We start from the raw sequence: 24,641 nt of genomic DNA, 5'->3' as shown, positions 1-24,641 counted from the left end.
TTTACGAAGCCGTTCGTAAGCAGGAGAAGCGTGTAAGAAAAATCGGGCGGCCACTCGCGGTAGCCGTACAGACCACGTATATAACAAGACACGGGGCAGTGTTGAACACTTATCATGGGAGACATTGTTTTGAAATCCGACCACAGAAGTCCATTGTGGAAGAGAACGCTCGTGTGTCGTCGCCAACAAACCGCAATATACAGCTGCAAAGTTCTCCTTCATTGTTACCTCTGACATAAGCGAATTATAAGGCCCATAACGTGTTTGAAACGGTCGTGTGGACACTGTGATAGTAGCAGGTGTAATATGGTACCACCAAATCCAGATACTAATTGATGGGGGATTTTAATTACAATAACGCTAATATCCTTATAGAACGTGGAGTTTATACTCAGTGGCATTCAGTATGGTGAGTAAAGGGCCAAACGAACTCTTGTGCGCAGATATGCTTCTTTCCGGTTCGCGAAGCCAGCTACAGAGCCACCGCTGGTAAGTTAGATTTGAATGACTTAAGTTCCCGATTAGTTGGGCACTTTAGTATATTTATAGCAATTCATGCACATGAACGAGTGACATATCTGAGCTCAACCTTATAGTAATGAGAAAACCTAGTCGTGCGCACGAAGATGTGACGACGTCAACATGGATACAACTGTCTGTGTATGTCTTCAACCTTGCCGGCTGCATGGTTTCCGCGCGAGCTCCGATTTAAGCAAGAATTATTCAAATCATGCGTGTCTTGGCAGAAGTATAAAGCTAAGAAATATATTATCGACCTATATATAAGTGGCAACTATAGGATCCTCCGATGCAGAACCCAAACCTCCGGCCCGACAATCTTTTACTGTGCTCTATATAGGAACTCGGCTATCTCTGTAAAATCACGCTCGAGCATGCTGAAAGGGAATAGAAGCATATAAATAAAATAGACTTGAACGAGGGGGATGAGACATAGGGATTAGCAGGGCAGTCGGCAGGTGCCCGATCACGTTCGGAATGAGAGTTTGAACGATAGGAATAATTGGCAAAGCGAAGACGACACGTGTTACGGCGCGGCACGAGACAGAGTCAGATGTGCGGAGGCGGAGCAGACGCAGTGGTAGAGGCGGCACGAGAGACCTCGTGGGCTGTTAAGGGTACCAAGGAGCGGCGCCGCACAGAGGCGCAGGTGTGAGGCTAGTCAGAGAAGGACACGTGACGTACACACATATGTATGCGAACACAGTATGACCCTGCGCGCAAGCTCAAGTCCCTGGACGAAGACCCGATGCCGTCCCATTGCACCGAAAAGGCTGAGGCTTGTGCAGTAGCTCCGCGAAACCATGCTCGTGCCTATACCGACTGCGCCAGAGAGAAAACGGCGCCCGGAGCTATGCGGAACAAGCAGCCAGGCGTGATCGTGGTCAGGCTTGTCACTGCTTAGCGCAGTCACTGACTTGGGGTTGCAGGGCCTGTTTCTTGTTCTTTCTGCACCTTGTTCCAGTTCGAACCACTTCCATTTGGTCGATTTTGTCCTAATATAAAGGCAATTGGTACGACCGGAAATCGAAGTCAAGACCTGAACGCGCTGTCCACCACCGCCTCATAGCGGTTGATGGCGATATAAATAGTCCCCTCATACGACGGTATGGCATACACGCGGCATGCGCAGGCGGGCGTGAAACGGAAGTCGCCGTTGAGGCCGGCCGGACAATGAGCCATTATGTACGAGGAAGGAGCTGCTAGTGGACCGGCCTCTTGTTCGCCTTCAGCTCAGCTACAGACGACGCACTTGAAGCGCAGAAATGCGGCACCTACTGTAAGGCGGGCACCGTTCGACAGGCGCAGGAGGTGTGTGTATGATGTAACGGTGATCCATTCACGAGACTAACGATATAATTGACTGTTTGCGGAGACAGAAATCTGCCCGCTTAATTAAGTGAATAAAATTGACTAGTCGATAAGCGATGTGATAACCGCGGGGTTTGCTGCGCGCTCGCGGAATTTCCTGCACGGTTGCGCTGTTTGCAGGCGTGGCACCGGAACAAGTTCCTCGCAGGGCTCGCGAGTCGACGTGCGGGCGGCATGCGCATTGCTGTTACAGTTACAGTTTTTCTCGCTCTACTTATTTCGTCCCATAGCGGCTGTCGCATGCAAGGAAGTCGGCTTCGCGGATTGTTCCACCTAAACGTGTATACCTTTAAAAGTGACCTTGACGCTACGTTATACCAATGACTGTGCAGTCAGTTAGACCAATCACATACAATGAGCGATGGTACGACAGAAATCGCGACTATAGACTGCGTTTTCTCTTTACTGTTAGCCTGTTGCCACTGACAGCGGGCGGCTGAAATCTCAAAGCCTCGCGAGGGACCAGGTAATTTTCAAGAATTTCAGATCTATCATTCCGTCGCTGAATCATCACATTAACATTTGCCTTGTTACGGCAACGTTGTGCCCAGACCTCCCTCAAGGACGGCAAGGTGTCTTTCCTGTGGTACCTCATTACTTTCCAAAATGTGTGCCTATCGGGCGTATCTATCCGTGGTCAAGGCTAAAAGAGCTCGAATTTACTTTAGGAAAGCCAACTTGATTTTAAAGGGGCGGACAGGGATTGGACGGCACAATCACCTGCGCACTTCTGCTCTTTTGTGTTTGCCTTTGCAAGTATATAAATATTTGGGGAGAGGGTCACATGAATGGTCGAAAGCTCAAAATTGGACCCAGTACCTCCTCCAATATGCCTGCGCGCTGAACGATAGCGAAATGCGTGACCCGCGCTCATCAGGCGCCGACGGCGTCCTTAGCCCGCAGGCAGGACGTGTCCGCCCTTTCTTAGTCCCTCGCTTCATGACGGCGCCCACAGCCCTTTGTCGGGCGACACGCTTTGCTTCGTATATAGACGCCTCGTATGCGTCGCTACGGAGCAGGGACACTGCGCATCGACAATGTGCGTCCAGCCATGCGTTTATGCACGTATATTCTTCTAGCCAGCGCGGGCATGCGACATTCAAAAGAGCTACGTAGCGACCAAGACGACGAATGTGCGTGTACCAAGACTTACTATGATTGAAACCCAGGTCCTAAATGCGGCTTATACCTCAAGGAATCGTGCACAAGAGAGAACCGAAACGGCACCGCGGTACATGATAAGAGGGCGCGGAAGTGAGCAGGACATATAGTACTCGTTACAGATCGTGCTGTAATATACTAATAGCGAGCCCTCAGAGTACACAATCATCGAAAGGACAGTTCTATGTTCGCGGACGTAAAGCGCTCGTCAAATGAGCTTTAACTGGGCTGCGATATACGTATACGTGCCCGTCGCCTACCCTTAATTAGCGTGACCTTGTGTTTTCAGCGCATACATCCTTGAGGCGGCGATGCCTTTCTGGCGAAGGAAACCTTGAAAAAAAATTAAAGAGAAAGAAGACAAAGACATGCACGGAGTGGAACAAATTGTGCAGCGCAGCTTCCGTTTCATTAGGAAACGAACGTTCGCAGTGCTTATTGCGGCCCTGATGCTGCATAAGTCAACGCTTTTTTTTTCTACCGCGCCTTTGCCTTCGTTGCGCAACCAAAAATCAATTAGTAATTGACGTACTGTCCATCACGCCCGTTCTTGATCTCGTGCTCACGAGATGGTATCACTCCAACCACAGCCATCCATCCACGGATGCGTACGGCAGCGAATGCGCATCACGTAACTCCAGAGAGAGCTGGAGGCGCGGACTATGCATGCATGGGCGACTTCAACGGCTGTCCTTGCGTGAAGGTCCGACTCGTTATCTCTGTGTTAGGCAGGGGTCGGCGTTTAAGACAATGAGCAGGCTGGCAGGCGTAGCTATAGTGGAATAAACGGCAGTGAATGGAGTATGTGGCCCATGCTGCAGTATAACTATATCGCCGCGTTCATTTTCTAAGACCTCGTTCGTTTACTGCTTACCAGTAGGTATATGTCGTATACAAACAATCACGCGAAAAGTGTTCAAGTCGGCGTACATATATAAACGGCGGTTGCAGGTGATAACGATAGGAAACAAAAACTATGACTATGCACGGTACATGCAAAGAGAAGCTGGTCGACTTTGGACTCCAAGGACATTCATCACATACAAAGACTGCCAGAGCAAAATAAAATGAATCCTGCTGTTTCCACTGCAGTATCTATAAACAATGGATCTGTATTGAAGCTTAGTTTTAACCTTAGTTTTAACGAATGTTCGCCTTTCTGAAAATGTTATTTCTCATACGTACATGAGCACCTGTCTCAACCAAATTTATTCATATGGTGATCGAAAGAAAAAGTCATGAATAATTCGTTGTTGCTCCACTGCGCCAGCGACAGCCTCAGTTCTTCACCTATAGGCTTTGATCCGTTCAGCGCGGAGCCACGCATACTTCGAAAAGAGTCTGGATCTGCGAGAGCACATGTAAGTTGGGCGCGGCGTTGAGCTCGGTTCTCACTCAACGCTTACACCAAGCTGTAACCGCAAAGCTAATTAAAATGTACAAAGTCAATGACCAAACTACGAAAATCCGCAGGTAAAACTCACGTCTCACCTCTTGGTACCGCAAAGATTTGGATGCGCATGCTGTGTGCGTATGCGCCATGTATGAGTGTGTCATTACCTGCATCACGCTTGTCATCTGCAGTATAGCATGCCCTGTCTATGACGAGGCAAACATCTCCAGCACCCTCTCCTCACCCTCTCTCTACAGCCACGCGGCGTGGCCCACCGCTCTTGATTTTGCTCGCGGTAGCTTTTCACTACGAACCCGTTGCGTGCATGTGTGTGCGTGCGTGCGAGTTCGAATGAGTGGTAGACGTCCCGGTTCCGCGTTGACGTGGATGGTCTACGTGCACGCGTACACCGTCGCTGCGACAGTTCGCGTGGAGCGAACGGGCGTCTTCCCTCGAACCAAACCAGAAGCGAGCGCACGGGAGCCGCCGTGGAGTTCGACCGGGCGCATCGAACGGGGCCTTTCATTAGCACTCGCCGCGTGCACCCCACATTGCGACCGAAATGAAGACGAACGACACGGAGACAAATCAATTATGGACGGCCGCCGAATGATGGGCCGGTCGGTGGCAGCGCGCCAAGTGGCGGTCATTAGAGCCGTAATGCATACACGCAGCTTCCTTCTCCAAACAATGCACCCCCCTCCAATCGTGCGGACAATACTATGGCGCGGACGCATCGCGGGCGGTCCTACGCTGCTCCTCCACCGCGACGCTTGTTTGTTCCTCGCGAGAGGCGCGCGTCTCGCACCGGGAGCGATGGATTACTCGCTTCGATTAGCCGGGTGGTATTGTTTGCCCAATCGAAGTATATGGAGCGAGAAGCACACGCGGGAAAGCAGCCGTACGGTCGAGTTCTTGCGCTTGCTAAATGCCTGTAGAACAGGCGAAAAACTGCCCGAAAAAGTAAAGGAAAAAACACGCTAAGCCTGCATGCTGGAACGCATCAGTGTGCCACATGCGTTGATTCGGCTTTTGTAAACAATTGCAAACATTTGCATAGCTAGATTCCGCACATTCTTTTTTTTTTTTTTTGAAGGCCAACGGTAGACTTGGATGAGGATGCCACGCTTTTTGTACGTGTTACAGATGGAAAATCGATTATCCTTCCTTCTCTCCCACTCCCGATCTTTAAACTGAACTTCTGGGGTTTCACGTGCCAAAACCAGGATATGGTTATGAGACACGCCGTAGTGTTGGACTCCGGAATAATTTTGACAATCTATAGGATTCGTTAACGTGCACCTGGAGCACGGTACACCAACATTTTTTTTTCCATGCCATCCCCATCGGAATGCGGCCACCGCGGCCGGCTTCGAGCCCGCGACCTCGTGCTCAGCAGCGCAACGCCATAGCTACTGGGCTACCACGGCGGATCCACTCCAGACTTCACGGGATCCCCCAAAAGCCATCCAGTTTTCGGATGGTCTGCGTTGCGCAGATGGCGTATAATTTCTCGTTGTGGGATGTCAACAGCTTCTTCCACGTTCAGGTAAACGGACAAGAATTGGCGATAATTTGCGCGTTTCATCCACGCAATGCGGGTTAACCGCCGTAAAATAGGCAATAGATTGTCGCAGACGAATGGCATCAAGTGTTTTTTTTTCTTCTTTTTTTATGGTTCTGCTTTCAGGTCACAAGCCGCAAGCAACAAATAATTGCACGCGAAGGTACACGCGAGAGGCTCAATATAACGATTATTGTATATCGCTCTCTCTCTTTCCTTTTATTTTACTGTTTGAAATTTTGGCGCGCTTATGCAGGTCACATGTCGCACTGCGTAATGATGGCCGACACCAGGGAACAAAAAGAATATTCATCCGAGTAGAAGAATTATACGCGTCTGGGAGTTAACTTCCGCATCTCTAACATTAAATTCGTAAGCGCGAACAGCGCAATGCGAACGCTACAATAGACAGGTTGCGTGGTCAGATGGCCGGAGCTCTTTAAGGCGCTGCTAACGCTGTTGTCGTTTTTCCATTTGCTCATTGCCCTTGACTTACTTGACTTTTCCCCCATAAAATGCACGTCTCTTCCCACGCAAATATTAACACCCCTCCCCCCAAAATATAACTTAGAGCAATTACGGGGTCGCAATTTTCGTTCCAACAGCAGCAGTAGCGTTCGACGAAAGAGCAAATTGCAACAGTGCGCGCGCCGGCGCTAAGACGCTTCTGGGAACGAAATATATAGCAACAGTCGCTACCGCCTCAATCAAGAACACGAAAAGAAAAGGGGGGGGGGGTGAGGGAGAGGGAATTCACCTGGACAGCTCTTCTGCGGTGCCTCATATATATCCTTAAGCACGACCTTCAAACAACTCTTTGTGTATTTTTATGACCACGCAGGCGGGTCGCACAACGAGGAAAATGAAAATAAAAGGCGTCTTCGCGTTTCTCTCGGATATACCCATTAAGCTCAGTGTTGCATGCTCACCGATGGCCATCGCAGTCGCGCGCTCGCCTCAATGACGTAACTATATACACTGTGGGCACGCATTACCTAATCAAGCCAAAGGGCCACATGTTGTGTTTTCATTATTTATTATCATTATTATTATTACCACCCTTTATCTCTCTCTGTCTCTCTCGACGTGCTTTGCAAGCATCTTTGCTGCGCCCCACACATTCAGCGATGCTCGCGGACGGGCGGTCCGTCCCAGGTGGTATGGACAGAGGAAGAAGAGTCACAGATGCTCGGGCGCGTTTTGATCGTTTGCCAACAGGATCTCCGTATTAAACGCCGCTGGTGCTGGAGAAAGTGAAGAGGTCCGCGTATAGCGACACGGACGCCCGCCCGTACCAGGCCCCGCGCGGTCTCGGGAAAACAATCTGCGCGCGAGAGGCAATTACACAACCGGTACGTCGCCGGCCATCATCATCAACAAGCGCATGCATCATGCGGCAGCAGGAACGACAACATCGCGGACACGCACGAACCAGCCCCTCTTCCTGCTCCGTGTCTGGGAATCTGCGCTTTTCCAGTCTATTCTCTAGGCACAGAGACAAAAGGGGATGAAATCTATGAAACAGAAAGATAGAAACGGCAAGCCCTCTTTTTTTTTTTTTTCTTTTTTGCAGCAGATACAAATGACGGCACGTAAGCTTACAGAATGGTCGTCGATCACTGTTCGCGGCACAGTATATGCAGCGCGGCACGCAGCGTACGCGCGGAGGGAAGAATACGGAATAAGTACGGAATTGGCAGCGGCCCGTTCGCGCTTGGCGTCTGTGCTCCCTGGCGACATTTCTTTGTTTTTTTCTTCTTCTTAGCCGCTTCCGGATAGCCGAGGAGGAATTGTATCTTTCCCCATCGTTGAGCCCGTAAGAAAGAGACACCAAGTCTTGATTTTTCCCTTTCTGTCGAGGGCACGAGGAATTGCCTGCATTTGCAGACAATGCACGGTTCTTCGTCTTGAGCGGAGTGTGTAATACAAGCACCGCCGGCCTAGAGCGGCAGCTTTGTTCTCCTGGGGGCCATGGGCGACACAGCGGACGTTCGCGAAAAGAATATGCTGGAGAGGAAGTTTTAAAACAAAAGGAAAAGGGACCACTTCCACCCAGGTCGCTATAGTCTTGCGGAGAACAACACGTTCGCGCCATAATTCTATCTGTTCAGCCCACAGCATTACTGAGCTCACGCAAAACATCACGCGGGGAAATAAAAGAACACCCGATAGTCCCATGTGACCAGTCGAGATAAAGCCTCGGAAGCGAGGTTATGCAGAGCATAGTTACGCCGCGTTGCAGTGAAGAAAGTATTTTTTACACCTATAATATGATTCAAACATGTCGCAGACCAGCCGTCGTTATAACCACAGGCACCACGGCGGTTGCGCTGTCCAAGATCGTAGCACCACAGTGCTACGATCCTGTACGCGCCAAACTGCTATCAGGCAAGTAGAGGATGTGTACGAGAGTGTGAAAGTTTGCCGTGCGGGACTGAAAAAAGAGAGTCTATGCAGATTTTAACCTGTAAGCAGCCATGGGCGCATTCGCAATGTTCGTACGCATACAATGAATGCATCTTTTTTTCTTCTGACGACCAGTTGAAGCATCGTAGATGACGAGTACCGCCAACACAACTTCAGTAGTGGGCACAGGAAAAGCACGACGAGGACGAAAATACGCGCTGATGCAGGCTGCACTTGTACAGCTTGCAACGAAAACTACACCCTAAGATGATTCCAAACCCTTCCCTCTCGAGAAGCTGTTTCTGCCGTTCTTTCGTTTTACGTGATACGAGACACCAAATATAGCTACAGCATGCAGCCCGTTCTAGGAAATCTAATATACGCTGCCGTCATGCATGTCGCGTACCGCGCAGGACAGCGCGTGCACTCACCGGCTGAAGTTGGGCTCCACCACACAAACTGTCTGGAGAGCGGTACAGCCGCCGGCCAGTGTGCCGCACAAAGACGCTGCTAGAAGTACGACGACGCCGCAGCCAGGTGCAGTCGTAGATACGCTGCCGATCGGTAGTTGCGTCGGGACTGTCAGTCGCCTTCTACAGGAGGAACGGCAACGTGGGTGCGCCCACTCTAGTCGGGCTGCGCGGAGAAGCAGGCAGTCAGGGTAAAGAAGGCGTCGGCGGGCCAGCTCTCGGATAGTATGCGTGCTCCTCCGATGCAGGAGAGCGAGTGCGCCGACGTTTCGGCCGCTGCGCGCACCGTTCGCGTCGGTCCGCTTCTGAGAAATAACTGGCCGCGACCAAGGCGCCCGCTGCCGTCTCTGTCTTCCCTCCTCCAGGCGCCCTCCCCCTGCGGCCTCCTCGCCGCTATTATTCCTCGTCCGGGTCGTCCCCACTTGGAGGAAAGTGAGAGTCGTCGCCCAACGCCGACTCCTCTGTCCCGGAGTTCCCGGGCCACACACGCGCCTGGACGCGTTCACAGTACGCGGCGGCGACCAAACAGCTGAGCGAGCGGGTTGCGTTTCGTTAGATGGGCGCACGAGCGTGTTGTCCTTATCGCGGTCGCGGCGCCCTTGCACTGGCGGAGGAACCAGGCGGCCTTGGCGGCGGCTCTCCTCCGCCTGCGCTCGCCTGGCGCTCGACGCCGCGCCGTGTGCTGCCTTGCACAGGTGCGTAAGAGTGGCGCCGGGAAAGGCTCGGCAGCAGAGGCGCGTTGTAGAGTGGCACGGACGCTTGGGAGGATGCGAAACTGGTGGGATTCGGTCGCAAGACTTGGAGGGACGGATGCGCGTCCTCGTGACGGAGAGGGAATTGGGCTGATATCCAAGCTGAACATAATGGTGCGTTGTCAATGGTGCCCGGGCAACAGAATCCCGGGTTTAAGCTGCAGCACTCTGTTCTTAGTCCATTTTGGCGCTAAAATGCTCGTTACAAGCCGTATCTTTCACAGCGTGCCAGGTGGAAATCATGCTGCCACGTCCATGCTATGAGCGGTCTTCGTTACACATCATTCACGTATGTTGAAGCATATTTACACGGAATGCTATTGAGACGGAACAGTTGAATGATCATCGTAGCGAAATAAGCGGATATTTATTTGCCTGCTGGCGCAGCCTATTCTAGCTGTTCAGGGAATGCTATAGGAACTGAACGCGTTTTGCACACTACAACCAATGTTTCATTTTTTTCTTCAAAGTATTGTCAAGGTTACGTCATCTCTAGCGCCCGCGAATTCAACTGAGCCCCCGTCATAAATACAATTTATGCTAAGTCCGAAACAAACCACGGTGGATGGCTACATTGCTCCGCTGCTGAGCATTCGGTTCCATTTGTCGGCAGCTGACAGCCTTCAGCTCCACATATCTTCTTACATCTGTCTGCAGGTGTGCAAATTCCACCGTCAAAAATAATCCAGTCACTTACGGATACGATTCATACTTGGTACAAGGTCCATACCCATCTGTACATGCTACAGCCCATTGTATAGACGCGGAAATTTCAGAAGGACACGGGAGAAAGTCTTCGGGTTTCGTCGCGAACAGACGATCTCAGTTGGCATGGACACGCGATTCCGCACTCCGATGCACTTACTGTTTCCATGTCGAAGGTGTTTAGTCATTCGAGGCAACTATTTGAACGCGGAAGCCAGGATAGCCGAATATCTGTGTGTCATAAGCGTTTTAGCTTCAAGTCGAATGGTATACGTACACTGCAAGGTTCGCGACCAACGCAGCGCATCTCTCACACTGCAGGCTATGTCTTCTCAGGTAGCGGTGGAATTCATCATTTCAGTTCATGCCTCGCTGTGAAGGTGTATGGAACAAGTGGCGCTACGGCACCTTCCATCGTGCGCTGCCTGCATCGTAATCTACACATGTCATGAATAACGTCCGTTCTAACTCTTGTCATAGTCGTACTCGTACGTATACGTAAGACAATTCGTGAAGTCGAACATGGAAACCATGCATCAGGAGTTGAATGGTTATCGTATAACTTGAGACTCGCCATATAATCGCCTCGTTCTGTGGATCCGCCGCTGTGGCTCACGGTGGCTATGACGTTCTGCTGCCGGTGCACGAGGATCGCAAGTTCGATTACCGGTCGCTTTCCGACAGTAGACGGAATTCAAAAACGATCGTACACCGATCGTACAACGACCGCCTCGGATGTACGTTAAGTAAACCCGAGGCGGTCAAAATTAAATCCTGAGCCCCTCTCTACTACAGCGTCATTCATAACCCTTGCGTCGCTTTTGAACGTAAAACCCCGTGAATCAACACCTTCGCTTCAAGACTTTTACGCGATTTTTACACCGGTAACGTCAATCCGAAGGCGATCACGGCGAAAACGCAGAGACCAGGCAGCAAGTCAAAACTACGCAAACGAATGAAAAAAAAAAGAAAGAAAGAAAGAAATGAGAACACGTTCATGCCAGGAACCGGTAAAAACCGCCGCACGTCATTCGCAGTACAATGAATCGTGGCCTGCTGTCACCTGCGTACGCAGTCAGACGCATTGCGAACAGCCAACGGGGTTGTTTCTCCAAACAGATGCAATGCTGATCACGCCCGCAGTTCGGCAACCTTGACGTCTGCGATGAGAGAAGGTGGTCCACCTTACGCCGCTTCGATGTGAGCCTCTCCACTACCATCGTCACGAAAGAGCGAAGGAAAAAAAAAAAAAAACGCACACACACGCACGCACGCTCTAAAGCACAACTCCCTGATGGTTTTCCGGCTGATATATAGTATAGGTATATGCAGGCTGGCAATGCTCTTTAGCTAGACGAAAACGTTTTATTAGATTACGCATTTTCTTTCTTTCGTGTCATCCGACTTTCTTTCTTTCTTTCTTTCTTTCTTTCTTTCTTTCTTTCTTTCTTTCTTTCTTTCTTTCTTTCTTTCTTCGTCCTTTCTCTCGACTGGTCATTTCCTCGGAGACGTCTACGCCTGCTTTAAACAAAACAAAAAAAGCTAAAAAAAATGAATAAAAAATTTCCGGAGAAGCAGAACGCACAGCTGCGACGCAGACGGGCCCGGATTGGTATATAGTCTCGGAGGTGCGGAAATCCCGGCTTACTTCTATAAACGAGGAAAAACAGCTCTCGTCGCCGAGGCCTTGCGTTTGTAGCTCGTTCCACCCTTCGGCGATGTCCAGCAGATAAACGGGCGTGCGCTCTCTACGCGGACGGATGTCTGCGCTGTTATTACTTGCAGATCGAGTGTGAAACAGGGCTTGTGTGTGTGTGTACATATATATGCGAAGCTCCGCCGCGTTTTGAGGTGGGGGGCGCACGATGCTTCGGCTTCACGTGCTTGGATTTTTCAAATAGGAATACAGGCTGCTCAAAAGGCACGCAAGCGTATGGCAAGGTGGCACGTGAGAGAGCCGCCGCGCGAATATAAGATGGAAGATATGTTCGCAAACAAACCATCGGGGTTCAGGTCACAAACCTTCCACCTTTTCTTGTCCATACGCGGCTATTGCACCTGCCAAATACGATTTGCCAGTCCAAAAGAAAAGCGAAGCTCATTGCGTAAGAACACCTTGCTTACCTTAACGCCGTTGCGAAACCTCTATAGTTATACTAACTTACTAATCTTGTCCCCCATAGCTCGCACCTCGCTCATCGAAGAAGGTAGCAAAGTTCAATTGTGATTGATCTACGCATATGTTAATCTCTACGCGCGTAAAAAACTAGCATAAACCAGACATGAAAATCCGATCTTATTATTCGAATCTAATCACGTTGATTGGTACACGCTGTACTTGGTGACTACGCATTATGTGTGAGCCAAAATTAATACTGTCAAGCATTTCGTTGGAACACTATTAGTTCGCAGTGATAGTTGTCTAAATAATACTTTACCAGAGAGGTCGATATGAGACTTCGTTATGGGCACTGGGTAATCCGTGTGTGCGCTAAAATTTCGTAATGCGCGAGCGAAAATCCCCTGCTTTATGCAGCTATACTCCAGGCGCACAGGAAATTGTAGCACCGTCGATCAGGCTTTCCGCAGACGAGCACCATGTTGTGGGCTCGTTGGCTAGCGACCTCGATATAACGAATGGATCTTAACGAAGACATTATATATACCAGAGAACACCGAATTAAGTTTTATTAGAGTAGTTTCGTCAACATGCATCGAGCGCAATCTCTGCGTTCAAGGGTAAACAAATGATCGATTAATTTCCTGATTATTCGTGATTATACGCTGTCAGGGTGACATAACCTAGTCAGGCTCTCTCCAAGCCTTTTGTTGTAGCTCCTGAGCCAATTTGTGTGAAATTGTCTGAAATAAAAGAGAAATAAGGAAAGAAAGAAACAAAGAAAAAATAAATCAATAGCAATTAACTAAAATAATTATACATAAGGTTAAAGCCACGTTAGCAAAATGAGCCAAACCATCTTAAGATTCTGCGAATACTTGTCTCAGGACAGTTTTCGTACGCAAGTAATCTTCGATAGAGGCAGACTGGAAAAGGCTCCCGCAGTCCTAATTTCATCGCGCGAGGACTCAGATCAAATCGTTAAATCAGCCAGCGAATAACCAGAACGTACCGAATGCAGTTATTGTCTGCGTCGGCTTACACCACTGTTGTCAATTAATACAATGCTGGAAGCCACAAGCCTGAAGACCGGGAAAAAAATAATAATAAGGTAGATGTTTTGTACACCCCACTATCCTGTGCATGCTGTCAGTGGCCCGACCACGTTAAAACGGTTGGCAGTATTAAATCAGTGGTCTTCCCCTTGTTCTAGATGCGTGACGCCAAGCTTCACGGACAATAGTAGTGGCGACTAATTAAGCTAAAATCGTAGTCAACGTCTAACCATATGTCGGCGTTTCTTTTAGGGCCAAACAGAATTAAAAAAAAAGGAAATCACCTGTGTCACATTGCACAATTATACACTTTAAGCTGGATTACTGGCACGAAGGCACATATTGCAATTTATGAATTGTAGCCGGTGAGTTCACAAGGCGTATCGTATCCATCAAGGTTACTAGCACCAATTAAACTGGTAACCTTGGTATCCAAGTCTGTCGCGGTTACCTTCGCCTTATAGGCAATTCCTTCAACATTTTCTCGGTGCTGACATGTCATTATGTACTTATTTAAATCACATCGCTCCTTTTTAATGCGATTAGCATCATTTGGGAACTTCACCCAGTTTGCGGTATGTATGTATGTATGTATGTATGTATGTATGTATGTATGTATGTATGTATGTATGTATGTATGTATGTATGTATGTATGTATGTATGTATGTATGTATGTATGTATGTATGTATGTATGTATGTATGTATGTATGTATGTATGTATGTATGTATGTATGTATGTATGTATGTATGTATGTATGTATGTATGTATGTATGTATGTATGTATGTATGTATGTATGTATGTATGTATGTATGTATGTATGTATGTATGTATGTATGTATGTATGTATGTATGTATGTATGTATGTATGTATGTATGTATGTATGTATGTATGTATGTATGTATGTATGTATGTATGTATGTCCGCGCCTAACCTTCGATGTCAACTTGGGTCACTGGGTAGTCTATGGTCAAATGGGTAGAGCATCGCTGCATCGGGCTACTGCATGTGCTGGGGGAACCGGGTTCAAAACCAACCGCCGGACCAACTTGGTTCACTGGGTATGTAACTCTGGCCTTTCAATCAACCTCTTTGACGCCAACTTGGGTCACGGGGTATGAACCAGCCTTCATAATAATCATGATATGAAACAAATCCCCAACAATAAGATAGATTGCTCATAGCATTAAAGTCGCCAATCATCTCTGAAGGATGGATGCATGCACCGCCAATTTTGTACACTCTCAGTAGCCTCCACCGGACATCTTGTCACACCACCTGGCGACGTTCCTCAGCAGGAACTGAGCAGAGAAGACGAACAAGAAAGTAACAATAACGACAGAGGGGCTCAAAGCGAAACTAACAATCGGTCGCAATTTGGCTCCCGAGTATGGTACGCGCTGCGTATATACGCCCTCAGCGACGTCCTAGGCGCGTCGTCTGGTCTTGGCACACATATCCCGATCCCTCGTTTGCAGCCGTCGTGCCGTCGGCACTAATCGCGTTAGACGAGGCCCTTGGCGAGTTAAAAGGGGCCGCGGTTAAGCAACAAGGCGAGCCACCCGTTGCGATGCGTCGTTAGTCGGGGAAGATCATTTTCCGCCCCGCCAGGCCACCGCCGGCTGCACGCAGGTGCCGCGCTTTCTCGGCGCAGTCTCTCGCTGCGCGCTGTGGCAGGGTCGTTGCGCTTCTCGTTCTTGTGCCGATAGTTCCGTGCAGGCGCGCAGGAAGTGGAAGGGACCGTTCATCGCTGGACGGTGCAATGCTTGAGAGAGGAGGTGCGTTGCGCACTGAACTATAGCTCTGCCGCACCGATGCACGGTAAACGACACCGCCAACGTTTAAAATCGTCGATGAAGCTTTTTCTACACATGCACCCCGTGGATGCGTGGAGGCACACATTCCGACTGCAACGATATTATGAGAAGAAACGAAACAGCTTTGGAAACAAAATGCGAAGGAGCAAGCGCAGAGCGTATACACAAGATTGATAACCCGACGCTTCCAACCTAACGAGAGAGAGCTATAGAGAGACATAGGGGAGCAAAGATAGGGAGGCTAAACCAGAGTATATAAGAGCGCGTTTGCACGTGTGCGCAAGTAGTTCACCTCTTCGTTTTTTCTTTCATATTTCTCCTTCTGCAGCATATAAAGAGTCCGCTCCAGAACGCATCCGCCGTACTGTGCGAATTTTGTAATTTTGGCCCCTCCTTTCTTGAAACAAAACAAGCAGGGTTTCTCGCGGTGTCTAAATAATCTCCCACAAATATGACCTTGCGAGAGGGCTTTTGTCCTTGAGCACTTGCTCCCGAATGCTCCGTCACTTCAATATGCCACTGCTCTGCATCGGCTACCGTGTTTTCATGCTCTGGCCGCGCACGCACAATCGTCACTTCGGATGGATGATCGCGCGGATAATTATAATGCTGATAATTATTGTGGCCCGAGAGTCCACTCAGCGCTCGCAGCGTTGTTGTCCTCGGCACGCACGCTGAATGCATAGTGTGGCCGTTCGCGAAGCCACTCTACCGAGAAGGAAAACGCGCCACCATTATCGCCCTGAAGCTTCTGTTGTCCATTAATTTTCCGTGCCAAGCGGAGAAGTGCGTGGACCGAGCCCAGCGCCAGCTAACGCACGTCAGTCCGCGCATGTTTGTCGCCATATAGTTCCCCGGGGCGACGGTCGTGACAAAACATAGCATTTGGCAGATTCTCCTTCTGAATATAGCATTCGGATTAGGTTCTTTATGCTGAGCACCGTATGGACATAACGAAAGAGAAGAGACACCTGAGCGACGACCCCTTCTAGGTATTTACATTGGAGAAACTCGAGCTTTGCGTGGAAAATTGGACTCTTCGCACACGGACAGGATCGTTTGTTTCTCTGCAGAATGCTGCCTATCCCCGTCGTGCCCCGATTTCCATTACTTCAGCGTTGAGTAGCAAGCTAGAGACGTGTCTCTCAGGTCTGCTCAACTTTCCTCCATTAAAATATCTCCCTCGCTCTCTTGCGGAGTATTTCTCTCACAAACAATCGAAACTCAAGTTCGTGTGCGTCACTCAAGCTTTCTCCATTCCTCTATCTCTTTCATTCGGTGAAGTTGTCAGTTGAGCCTCGCTGACAATTCATTGCAACCAGTGGAATACGAGTGTTGTACCTATAGCAAAGTACCATTAAAAGGGCCGTGCATCCCGAAGTCGGGCTTGAGGCAGCAGTTTCAAACGTTAGTCGGTACGCCTACGTAGGCGGGTAAAGCGCAAACGACACACCAGGTGCGTGCTACTCGTCTTCCATTTGTAACTGCGGATAGCAGTCGATGGTCGCGAGAGCAAAGCAACCAAAACCAAGAACGCGCGGCTCCTGCGGCACAGTGTACGCGGTAACTCGCGTCGCCATAAACTCGACTCAAGACACCCGAGCCTTGCGGAGGCATCCAGTATATGACGAGTGAGTTCCTTGTCTAGACCGCGCTCGCTCGCGTGCTGCGTTCGTACAGCGCGGCCTCCTCTAGCCGTGGTACTATAAGCATGTTGAACCACGGTGCGGAGTAAGTGAAATAAGTGGCAGGGGGGGATAGCGCGCTGGCAGCGCCGATTTCGTTTCAACTCGATGTGCGTTGCCTCACGGTAGCGGTCTCCGCGGAAGGATTTTCATGCTCCCCCGTCAGACTTCCTCGAGCACTGCATAAAACTGCCCCGAGGGAGCTCGTGCGCGGCGCGTGACCTTCTCGGCGCGTGTAACGTTTCATTAGCGCCTCACGATATCGCGCGCGATGCGATGCGAGCCAGTGTTCACGAGCGCGCACGCGCAGCAAGCCAGCTACCTGCGCATCCGGACAGCCGTGACTTCTGAAAGGGTGGTGCTTGAGCAAGCGCTTGACCTTCTTCGGCGAGCCTCCTTTTGTCGACGACGATGAAAGGGCTTTGCTTATGAGTCAGGGCTCCGCTAACTACAGAACCTCCCCTCCCCTCTCCCCCACTCCGACTGAGCGAGACCTAACACGTATATCCTTCACCGACGTGCTTTGATTTCGAGAAGGAACGCCGCGCACATCCCAATGAGAGGGACCTGTGTGCATTAAGGATAGTTGCCGCAGGCGCTTCTAGAGACACAAGCGTTCTTTTGATGCGGCCACTTTCGGCTTCGCGGGCGGGGGCGCCATTATGACTTCTTGCTTTGATTTCCCGTCGTGGTCCGTTCCGTGGCTCCTGTGCGCCGCGGGACTTCTTTCCAACACAAGGAGCAGTAGTAGAAGTGTGTTAATTGGAACGTTAAACGTGATGTTTATTGCGTGCATACAATGGCTAATCTACGCCCCAACGATGATCTTACGCGCACGTGCAAACGGACCCTGTATCTGCATGCAGAGTGGCGCTGCACCGACGCACTGGTTCCGGCGAATAATTCACTGGCCATTCAACGCACAAACACCACTGTACCCAACTAAAGGATCCACGAACTGAAACGCGTGGTCAGGTCCCTTTCAACGCTCGTGTATTTTTGTTCTAAGCTCACGACTTTGCAACACTTTCGAGCACTGTAAGTAAACCTGCCCAGTCGCTGGACTATGCGGTCATGAACATTTCATAGTCAAACCATATCTCTGTACCCCCAGCAGGCCACCTTCAGTCCCGCTCCCCGAATTTCTTTAATATCCACGAATTATGTGTGTCTCTGGCAAAGCAAACAGAGAGACTAAAAAGAAAAAAAAAATCCTTAGCACTGCTGTCACCGTTCCGTTCGACTATGTTAAGTATATATGAGGAATGTTCATTGGCTCAAAAAGCGCAATAGAGGGAACGAGTTATGCATTTCCGGCGCTGAGTGACGGTCGTCTGCTCAAGTTGAGCGGCCACTTCACAGATGACACCTCCGAAAACACCAAAGATTCGCTTTTATGGTCGTCCTCTCACGCGTTTGCATACCATGCACGTGCCTTTTATGATTGTGAATTCTCTCGACCGAGGTGTTGTCGTTCCTTAGCAGGAAGTTCCATACGCGTGCTTTATACTGGACTATGTTTTTGCTTGTGGTTGCTGCCTCAAACACTTGTAAAATTTCAGCGCGGCTGGCAACAAAGCCCGAATATACGTGACAGAGGTAATCGCAAAAAGTAAGGAGACGTCGGAGTTGGTATACGGGCAGTTGATCGTGGACTCTCGCAGGCGTGGTTCTGCGAGAATCGGCGAGACGGGGGAGGGTCCAAGGCATTTAGTACTTGAAAGAATAAGAAAGAAGAGAAAAAAAAAGTGACACGCTTCTGTCAGCACCAAAATTGAGAGCGATCTATATTTAAAGCTCAGCCCCAGTGACGGTCGGGACACCGCGAAATCATAGCGGGTACACGGAGCCCGCCTCCGGATGTCCCCTTTCGAATAAGGATGGGGTAGTGAGGGGGGGGGGGGGGGGTGTTGACGGTGGCTTCTAGTAGAAATAACGTGCCGTCCCGTTAGCCGCCCCAGAAGAAAAGCCAAGACGCGGCTAAATCCTTTTGTTCTGAGGCGACAGCGATATAGTACGTGCACCAGCGGTGACGTCTGCCGCTACCTCCTCCTTCGCGTGCCGCATGGTTCGTTCGACAATTCTGTGCCGCCACCTCCCACCTCATCTTCTGCGGGCCCCCGGGCTATTCTGCCGTCCGCCATTGACGTCCCACTTTTGGTATCGGCCTCGCGTAGCAGGAGCTGAGAAGCGATTGTCCCTTTTCCAGCCATTGTTTATGCGTCAGCGACGACGGCGCCGATCGAGCCCCATTCCGTCCGCATGGCTGGCAGATGGGCTACATGGACGCGGGGAACGCCTCGGCCGCGTACAGCGAGGTGTCCCCGCGCCGCACCGCTCTCTCCCAATCGTCGTTCTTAAAATTTTCCCCTCCTTGTCTTAATACGTTCGATTCTGGCCACGTCCCGCTGCGCGGTCCCCATCGTGCGGAACAGCTTGCAACCAGTGTTCGCCGCGTGGACTCTATCGACAGTCAGGATTGTCGCGTCAGAACTGTGCGTATTGACAAGCGCGGCCGTGTTTCGGTCCACAGGACGGAAGGCGCCCGGGAAGTGCGAGCGGAATACTGGAGGCCATTACGGTCACCCGCTTTCACTTCGCATTTTTTTTTAATGCGTTAGCATTGGGATTGGCAAAGTGGAAAAAGTGTATGTGTGTGAAGCCGGTCACGTGGTAGAGGCAGAGAGTGTACGGGGGAGAGCTTATATACGTCCTGCATTTCACTCATGGAAGACGCAGGACGTGTGTCGAGTGAGTTCCTGAACAACACCTTGCAATGTGGTGAACGCGGTGTGGATCTGGGACCTCAAAGAGGTGCGACCTATTGCTAACGCCTTTATCTCGAATTTACCGCTAAATAAGCAATGATTTTTTTTCTCACACACCTGCGCCTGAAAGCAAGAAGCATTAGTACAACGTGCCCGTTTCAAGGAGGTATTAGGTGCCGTACGTGTCGCACTTGGAGGGCAATCACCTATAATGCTATCACCTACAACACTGATCGTAACTCTGATCAGATTTGAAAGCTCGCACGATAGCCTTTCTCTATAAGATGTCTGCGATAAGGCATCAGACCAAGTGGATGGAAAGCTGGGCGAATGGGTTCAAATGCACGCGTGAACCGTGAAATGAACAGCGCGAATAAGACGAAGCGCGTAGACCGAGAACAGGACGGTTGGATAGAGGGAAACATTGTTTCACAACGAAATGAACGGGAGTCCGCCTGGAACAAACGTCAGCAGCCTACTATGCACATGGGCCAATGGGGAGAAAGAGGTACATAGATGTGATAACAAGAGTGCAGATAGAAGAGGCTCGATAAGGGCCTTTTCGAGTACATTTGCTGCCCGGCCAGGGGCACGATATAGTAGCTAGAACAGCTGCCAAGACGAGCTATACAGAGGGCGGTCAGTGTCTGTCAGTTGGCGCTTACGGACAGAAGCAAAAGCATATGCGGCGCAATGCTTCAGGACAGGAGCTACGTCCCATCAGCCACAAGTCGGCGCTAAGTTACGCAATTTTCTTAAGCGTGACTGGATACGTAAGCAGGACTAAAAAAAAAAAAATCGCTTCTCTATCTGGGATATTATTGTTTCTTTGTTATCTCAATATCCTAAAATTCGAAATTGTGTCACTGAACCAGTGCGTGACCATGTCGGATTACGAATGGATAAAGCGAGCATAGATGCCGGCGGCCAAAGCGAATAGTCGATCCATATAAAAGCGAAAGACGAAAGAGAGAGCCACAATACGGACTCATGCACAACGTCTCCTCGCCTATAAATCCTCGAACGCGCGACACTCGGCTTGACGGCGCGCACCACTTCCGACGCACACGACTTCGCCCTCAAAAAAGTCAGCGGTTCCAGTTTCAGAACCTGCCGTGAATTGAGGTGTTATATATTGGGTTAGCTGCGCTGGCAAACCGGAAGATCGAAATACACGTTTGTTCGTTATACTGCGGCTGCAAAACGAAATCGTTTCTTTTCTTTATTTTATTTTTTTAATGTGCGTGCGTGCGTGTGTGTGTGTGGGGGGGGGGGGGGGGCATGTGGGAGCTTCCCTAGAGCACTGACCTCGAATCGCTCCAAATTCGAAATCAGAATTGTAAGCGACGTGAAAAAAAGAAAAAAAAAGCGAAAGACGTATACACAAGTATAAGGCAGCATGATCTAGAACCCAGAGCAGTCCCAACCACCGAAAGACGAAGAATGTGTGTAGGGAACACTGTGGTAACACCGCGTGCAGAAAACGAGTCGAATCTTATTTCGGCGGCCGTGGCGCGACGCGAAGCCCACTGGCGACGCAAGCGGCGCGCCCGCCGCTGCGTTCCGCGTCCAATAATTCCACCACCTCCACCTTGGCCCCATTGAGGGGCTCCCCCTCCTCTCTCGAACAGTTGCCGCACGGGCCTCGATCAGGCTGGCACGCGCGTTCTCTCGTAAGCTCGCTGTTCTGTTATTTACGGAAAGTACCGCTCTGACGACGTCGACGGCGTTGCGTTCGCCGATCGATGCGCACTCAAGGACCCCCCTTCTTCGGCGTAAAATCGGGAGCGCGCGCGCGCGCATGACCGAGAAATGCGCGCACCCCATCCACCTTCTTCGCACGACCTTATACGTGCGGGATCTCCTCGAGTTTCCTATGGCACGCTGTCTTCGAGGCTCGCCTTCCGAGTCGTTCACGTAGCGGCTGTGGAGCGCAGCGGTCCAGTCCAACGCCACGAGCACTGTTCGAAAGCTGCACTGCCGGTGGCCAAGGAGGCTGCATGCAGTACTCGGCTCTGACAGTACGAGAAGAATGTCCGTTTATCTCGAAGCGCATACGGAAAAATAAATAAATGACTGCGCCAGGCGTGGTAAACATTGCCTTCGATGCTTAGAACGGAAAACATTTTAAGAAGCGATAATTATCATATTGCTTCCATAACCTCTATTCGACACCAGAGTATATATATATAGCCGGAACAACACAGGGCGACGGCACGATAGGCAAGACCGTTATCCATCATTTCTTGAAGTATAAACCGCATTCACGCGATCTTGCAGCGACAGCGACAAGCGACGCGATGGAGATGGCTGTCGCGGTCGCTCGTCGCCTACAAGTCGTACCGCATGCGAGCGACGACTTCGAGCGACGTCTCCCCGGTGTTGCCGGTATGAGGGCAGCAAATACTCGCCGAAACTGGCGTGACGCTTGCTTTATTAACTTAAGTTGATGTGTTTTAGTGTAAAGAGCAGCATAAATATTTCTAAGGGTCTTGCACTACGTTATTATCCTTGCACGCATAAAAATCTAGTCATTTGCTCGTTCCGTGCGACAGTCGGTAGTGCTTGACTGATGTATATCCAGTTCCGGCTTCGCGCTATTGGCTAGTCGCTCATAGCACTTCCGGGCGACGAGCGACGAATTCTAGATTTCTTGAACCGAGCGATTGAGCGAAAAGACCGAGCGATCAGTTCGCGCGACGGCCCGTTTCGTCGCTCGAAGCCGTCGCTCGTCGCCGTCGCGCACAAAATCGCGTGAATGCGGTTTGGGCTTGAAGCAGTCGTTAGCGGACATGCGCGCGACCAGCAGAGAAGGAACGGCGCCGCGCATCGAAATGCGACCGCCGCGACTGGGGATCGAACCTCGCGGGACGATTCCCAACGCAGCGGGTGCAAAAAGACGAGAATCACCGTGGAAGACGGTCTGCAAGGTCCAAGGCGCATACCGCAACCTAGAGCACTATAAACACTCGATCGCGAGGGCTGCGCGAAAACAAGAGTGACACCGATACACTCGCGGTGTGGCGAAGCGTTCTGCCGGTGGCGTGCGGCGGAAACCCGAAGACAGGCCCAACTAGTGCCAGCGGCGACGGGGCCACCGCATTCCGCGCCGCCGGTCTTGCGCAACCTCTCCTGCCTGTATGCAACCGCGCAGCATAACCCCCTCCGCACTCCCACCCTTCGCGTCGCCCATAAATCAAAGCGGGATCCTCTGAGTGTCAAAGAGGGGAGGGATGAGCCCCACGGACAGCAGCGACGTGAACCCGACAGCTGGAAGTACGATGATGAACGCGCGGCAGTCGCGGATTGACGCATGGCTTCCTTCCTTTGGAGAGCCAGCCTCCGCGGTTCCGCCGCGCTCCTTCCGGCGTTTCGTTCGCGGGACGTCAACGTCGCTGCTTGTGCGGGCGAAGGTGTCTTGGCGGTGACGCGGAACGGCGACGCGACGGAATCGTATAGGTGCGTGAAGCGAGGATTCGAACGGCCGCCGTCAGGAGGCACCGGCGTATTGGGACGAGTGAAAGAGAGAGAGAGAGAGAGAGAGAAAAGAACCAATCTTCGGCTCGTTTGGTCGGGCCTCCGAGCGCTATTTTACTTTCTCGCCGTGGATTTCCGCCTGAGGTTAATACGATCGTGTCGACCGCGGGCACCAAGCGTGTACGTCCGAGTCATGCCCCACGTGCTTCGGTTTCACTGGGTGCACCCCATGGCACGCGAGTCGCAGTCTCGGTACGCTGAGCACGCGCGGCTTCCACGGACTCGAGCCGGACTCCGTTTGCTCGTTTAGCTATACAATTTTTCCAGAACGCATCGGTCGTGGTACATAGCGCAGTAGCAAACAAAACAGGTATCAACACTTACAAGTTCTTCGCTTTGTACTTCTTCGCTTTGTACTGGAAACTTACACACACACATACACACACACACAAAAAAAAAAAAAGAAAGAAAGAAGAGAAATGATCACGCCAAGTGTCGACAACCACGTCTCCTATTAAGCCTCTATATGAGCTCTCGCTCTTTTCGCACGACGTCAGATGGTTCAAAACACGCAGACCATCTGTTATCTAGAGAGGTGTTAGGATTTCATTTATCGATAAAATCAACCAGAGGGGTTTAACGCCGATGGACATTACATCTATGCGTCTCTCCGTTGCCCAATGCCGCGCACCCACTGCGGCGTTCGTGTTTCAAGTGAAGATGCGCTCCCGGCTTCCGGTTGTACCGTGCCAATATTTTCAGTTAGGACTGGTCGCAAGACAGCAGTGGTGACAAATTCTATTCCCACTGTATTTTTCTGTCTCTGTCCCGATACTTAATTCCGATAGGTCTATTCAGGCGTGTTGGGTGACACGGCTCGGCTCTAGGAAGACAATGGACCTGTTGGAAAGCAGCCGACTGCATGGAGCGCCCGACCGCACGTCCCATTGTTACGCTGTCGCCCAGCTTCACGGCACATCAGCTGCCTAGAGACTTGGAAAAATGAAGAGAAAGAAAATGAAAGTGACGTGTGCTACAAACAGTAAGCATACATATACAGGAAGGAAAGGCGGGGGGGGGGGGGGTTCACTAGTATTTTGCGTATTTAAACACGTATGTGACGGCCTCTCCGCCGATTTTAGTGCGTAAACATGGAACATCGTGCCAATGGTAATAAAAACTTACGCAGTGTACTTATGCAGACGTGACTGCAGCGCAGCAAACTAAAACATGGAAAGTTTGTGTTTTGAGGCCCGCCATGTGGCGCCTGAATATAAACACTGCACGCTTCTTATTGCGCTTCTCCTGACTTCTCTGGCCGCAATGGTCTGGCAGCACTAAGTGCATCATTATTATCAGTTGTTCTATGCATTAAGC

General features: G+C 50.6%; 1 protein-coding gene across 3 annotated transcripts in view; it reads right to left on the bottom strand.

Moving 5' to 3' along the window:
- Positions 1 to 24,641, bottom strand: part of LOC119436359 (Ig-like and fibronectin type-III domain-containing protein 1) — a 225,299-nt gene that overhangs the window by 78,031 nt on the left and 122,627 nt on the right. The window contains exon 1 of one of the 3 annotated variants that reach the window (XM_049657152.1): positions 8,846 to 9,462. The exons of 1 other annotated variant lie outside the window; for it this stretch is intronic. The gene's annotated coding sequence lies outside the window, so the exon portion shown is untranslated. Of the gene's footprint in view, positions 1 to 4,341; positions 4,360 to 8,845; positions 9,463 to 24,641 lie in introns of those variants that run through there. One more of the 3 variants, XM_049657156.1, reaches the window with a different exon arrangement.

The sequence above is a fragment of the Dermacentor silvarum genome, chromosome 1 (genome assembly GCF_013339745.2).
Source record: "Dermacentor silvarum isolate Dsil-2018 chromosome 1, BIME_Dsil_1.4, whole genome shotgun sequence".
Classification (NCBI taxonomy): Eukaryota; Metazoa; Arthropoda; class Arachnida; order Ixodida; family Ixodidae; genus Dermacentor; species Dermacentor silvarum.
The sequence above is the reverse complement of the archived record's forward strand: the minus strand, read 5'-3'. Positions and strand labels throughout refer to the sequence as shown.